At 37.8% G+C, this 4,953-nt stretch overlaps 1 pseudogene; it reads right to left on the bottom strand.

The window, feature by feature from the left end:
• Positions 1–1,821: 1,821 nt before the first annotated feature.
• On the bottom strand, positions 1,822–1,920 carry LOC128578765 (uncharacterized; annotated as a pseudogene).
• Between the last annotated feature and the right edge of the window lie 3,033 nt (positions 1,921–4,953).

Here is a 4,953-nt window from a genome sequence, read left to right as displayed (position 1 = left end):
AATAGGCTGTGCATGTATGTATGCATGTATGTGGGCAGGGGTTTATGGGAACTTAATGTACCTTCCCCTCAATTTCGCTGTGAAACTAATAAAACTGCTCTGAAAATGAATTTTATTAATAAAAGGATCATTCTGGCTTCTATGGAGAATAGACCATATGAGGTAAAGGATGGAAAAAGAAAAACAATTTAGGACGTTACTGGCAATCTGGGAGCTAACTGATGGTGTGTTTGATGAGGATTAACTGTGGTAGAGATGGTGATAAATGGTCAGATTGCAGATAAATTTTGGCAATAGTTGCCACTAGAATGGATGTGGAAGAATGAAGACTGTCTCTGTGTTTTTTGATTCAGATAACTAAAGGAAAGAAGCAGTCAAACACTGAGACCCAGAAGAGTAAAGGAATCTCCTTCCTCTGCTTTTACAATAGAATTTAGTAATGCAGCAATGTGTCAGTCTCCTAGAGCCTTGGAAAGAAATTCACTTTTGTCCAGGTCATCAAGGAAAGGGTGAAAAGTACAGAGCATACCCCTTCCATCTACTTCTCAGTTTTATCTTGCGTCAATCTTATTTACACAAAACAAATATTAAAATTTCTATGCTTGACTCCAGTCTAGATTTACCTTCCCTCCATACTCAATACTAATGCTGTCAAAACTTGCTCCAGTCCCACCCACTTCTAATCCCTATAAGCCCTCAATGGCCTTCTAAGCCCTAACTATCCTTTACAAGTTACAATCTATTTTTCTTTTTGTTTTTCTTTTTTGATTTCAGATTAATGTGAAGGTACAATTATGTTAAAATGTTTGCATTTGTTAAGTAGAGTCCCTATTGTAGCTGTGTCCCATATCCAATAGGTGTGTTCATTAAGTGGGAGCACACCCATCCCCCTCCCTCCTCCTCTCCTACCTCCCTCCTTCCTCATCATTCTTCTTCTTCTTTTTCTTTTTCTTTTTTTGAGAAAGAGTCTCCTTCTGTTGCCTGGGTAATGTGAAGTGGCATCATCATAGTTCACTGCAACTTGAAACTCTTAGGCACAAACAGTACTCCTGTCTCAGCCTCCTGAGTAGCTAGGACTACAGGTGCTCACAACCACTTCCAGCTAATGTTTTCTATTTTGGGTAAAGATCAGGTCTCTTGCTTAAATCATCCTCCCTCCTCAGGCCTCCGAGAGTGTTAGGCTTGCAGGCAGGAGCCACTGTGCCCAGGATAATTTAAAATCTTAAAAATTACGAACAGAGAGAGATAGGGAAGGAGACAGAAAAAAAAGAGAAATTAGTAGGTAGGTGGGCAGGTAACCCTCACCCCATTCCCTCTTGGCTTTTATTTTCTAATTGATTTTATTAATATAGCTCCTTTCAAGCTTTATGTCAAGGGTTCAATACAGTCTAAAAGCATTGTGGAAATATATAAATGTAGGATTCTGGGCAGGGTATAAAAATAAGGGAAAGTTGTTTATGAGGTGATATTGTGAGCAGAAATGAGGGGAAACAAAGGAAATAAAAATGTATTAATTTCTTAAAAAAAACTAATCACTATATGATTCTACTTTTGTGAGGAACCTGGAATAATCAAAATCATAGCCACAGAAACTAGAATAGTGGTTTCCAGGGGTTGAGGAGAGGGGTAATTGCATAATTGTTGTTTGGTGGTTATAGAGTTTCAGTTGTGTAAAATGAAGAATTCTGGAGATTGGTTGCGCAGCCATTTGAATGACCTAACACTACCAAACTATACATTAAAAGGGTCAGATGGTAAATTTTGTGTTATATGTAGTTTACAGTAATTAAAAACTTGTCTTAAATTAAAAAAGATATAAATGATTTTTTTTTACGCATCAGGAATTTGTGTGTCATCCTTGCGCATGGGCCATGCTAATCCTGTATCGTTCCAATTTTAGTGTATTTGCTGCTGAAGCGAGCACGAAGCTACAAATGATTTAAATTAACTACAGCTTAGAAATGTTTTGCTTCATCACAGGACTTGGGAGAAATTATCTACATAAACCCAGTAAAGAGCAGAGAAGTGTGTTTCCCATCCATGCTGCTTTGGTGAGTTCACTGATACCTAACATGAAACCGGAAATGGGAAAGTGACCCAATGGCAGGCAAGGCAGCCTAATGAGGTACAAGGGTGATTGAACTAAAAGTTAATGTTTTTTGGCTCTTGCTGGCTGTTTGACTTCAGGGAAGTTGTTTCTCCACTTTTAGACTTAGTTTTCTCATCCTTAGAATTTGGATCCTGGGTGGCACCTGTGGCTCAGTGAGTAGGGCGCTGGCCCCATATACTGAGGGTGGTGGGTTCAAACCCAGCCCCGGCTGAACTGCAACCAAAAAATAGCCGGGCGTTGTGGCGGGCGCCTGTAGTCCCAGCTGCTCGGGAGGCTGAGGCAGGAGAATCGCTGAAGCCCAAGAGCTAGAGGTTGCTGTGAGTCCTGTGACATCATGGCACTCTACTGAAGGCGGTAAAGTGAGACTCTGTCTCTACAAAAAAAAAAAAAGAATTTGGATCCTTAAAGAATTTGGAAGAAATGAAGTTTGAGGTCTCTTTTAGCTCTAAAATACTGTAATTACTGTTAGGCCTAGTGGGCCTACACTAAAACAGAAAAGTGTCAGGGGAAATACCAGTTAACTCCTGGAAAATTTCTGGACTGCAAGCTTTAAAAAAAAATGAAATAAGTCTAGTTCATTCTTAAGATAGATGGGAAAGTACTAATTAATTTCTTGCTTCTAGTTCACTCCAAGTTTCTTGCTTGGTTAACTCCCTAGGAGAGTTAACCAAGAGGTACCAAGAGACCGGGAGGTACCAACTGTTTCCAGATTGACTTTTAAACAATACCAGGTGGGGAAAGTACTGAAACTAAGATATATAGGGCAAAATATTAAAACAAAAATGTATGGTTAACTGCGAAATTCTGCTTCTGTACAATGCTTGCTTGCTACCCTGCTTGGATATACCTGGACAGCCTGCGTACCAACCAGGATGCGGACCAAGCCTTAAAAACCCGATCCCTTAAGCACTTGGGGCTGCTCTCGGAAACTCCATGTTGGGACACTGAGGCAGTCACTGGCTGCCTCTTCAATAAAAGGACTCCTCTTTAAATTGAACTTGTTTGGCAGTGCGGTCTTTGTGGAATTCCTAGGCACAACATTACTAGGTAACAAAAGTTTTTATTCTATGTTTTACATTCAGATTTTACACACTGGGAAATATTAATTTCTGTATTACAAAAGCTTGGCCTACCCTAACAGGAGGGATTAATTAAATTATTAAGGCTTCGAATAGATGAAATTCTTTTAAATTTGTTTTTACTGCATTCCTGTAGCTGGCAACAATATGTGCTCATGAAATACACACAGATGGGAAAGGTTTCTCTCCCTCTCTCTCTTTCCCTCTCATGCACACACACACACACGTCTACATTCATTCTCCATCTCATCCTTGATTATTTTCAACAATCAAAAGCCAGTCACAGCATACATGGCAGTCATGACTTCGGATACCTTTTATTTGTATGCCAATATTCTGCCCAGCAGTTAAGACAGTGAAATGAGTCAGCAAGAATGAACTGCCTGCCTGCTGTAAGCACAACCTGTGCCAGAAGCTACAAAAGACAAACATGTCACAGTGCATCTGGTTCAGGGGATTGTATATAAGCTAAGAGTTATATAAACTTGAGCCTAAGTCTATTTTATATTTGTTTCCACTGCATCTCTAATCGTCTGATAAGCACAAGGGTGTCAATACCCTTGAAGAATATGGTACAGCCTGTGCACAGGGAGAAATAATATTTTTATTTCTGTATGCCTTGTGCAGAAACATCCAGTTGTCACAAGCACCTGTTGCCACACTGTGCTAGATTATTGCCTTGAGATATGGTTCAATTTCTTATCATCTGAAACTAAAAACTGAGCAGCCCTAGCGTTCACCAGAACAAACAGTGGCCAATGACTCAGAATTCTAAATCAAAGTTCTGCAACCTTTTGGAGCATGCCCATACATAAAAATATAACCATTTGATGCTAAGTGCCTTCAGTGATATACATGTAATAACATCCTTGCCTGACCTGGCAATAATGGAAGTAGAAATGGCTGTTAAAATTCATTGACTGGTTTATTGGAGATGGACAGAGACAGTAAAAAATTGATAAAGGAAATAAACTACAAGGTATCATTTGTCCTTATTCCCTAAAAGAGGACTTTGAAAATAATCAATTGATCAAATCAGTGAAGCATTTATATGGCATTTGATATCCAGCTAATCTTAAACTAAATTTCTTCCATCAGCATAGTAGTAAATAACAATTGTGGTAGAGATTTGTGAGTTCACTCTGGAAATATCAATTTCACTCACCTTCTAACTGCTAATTTAAGTATTTACCAAGTAGTTATTGCATGCGCTGTATTTTATTTAGTGAGATTTGCTCTACTTTTTCAAAATTCAAAAGAATCAGTAAAACCATTTGAGAATTATTTTAATAACACTCTAAGAAAAGTAATAATTACTTAGATATTATATATAGCTTATAATTTATTTTTAGGGTTATAGTTGCATTCAGATAGAAACAAAGTATCTGAAAATAAAAATAAAGCTTGTTAATAAAATTTTGTGAAAAAAATATTAGCAACAAAACCAAAAAGGGGGTATAAGAATTTTGCACTGCCACTTAACCAAGACATAACTAAATAATTTTGTATCTCTGGCCTTTCGGATAATAAAAAATCCACATTTATCAAACGATGCCTTCAACGCAACCTCTTTAAGGCCTTGGGTGCCAAAATATGTAACAATTAAGATTGTGAGGGACATGTTTTTGTTATATTTTCAGGATTGTCTTTAAGCATATAATAATATGCCTACTACATGCAAATGTCCATGTGCCATTAATTAAATCTCATCTTCTATTGGATATCTTCCATAAATAAACATTCTCTAAAAACATTATTCAATCC

The sequence above is a fragment of the Nycticebus coucang genome, chromosome X (assembly GCF_027406575.1).
Source record: "Nycticebus coucang isolate mNycCou1 chromosome X, mNycCou1.pri, whole genome shotgun sequence".
Lineage (NCBI taxonomy): Eukaryota > Metazoa > Chordata > Mammalia > Primates > Lorisidae > Nycticebus > Nycticebus coucang.
Note: the sequence above shows the minus strand (reverse complement) of the source record. Positions and strands in the feature narration are given on the sequence as shown.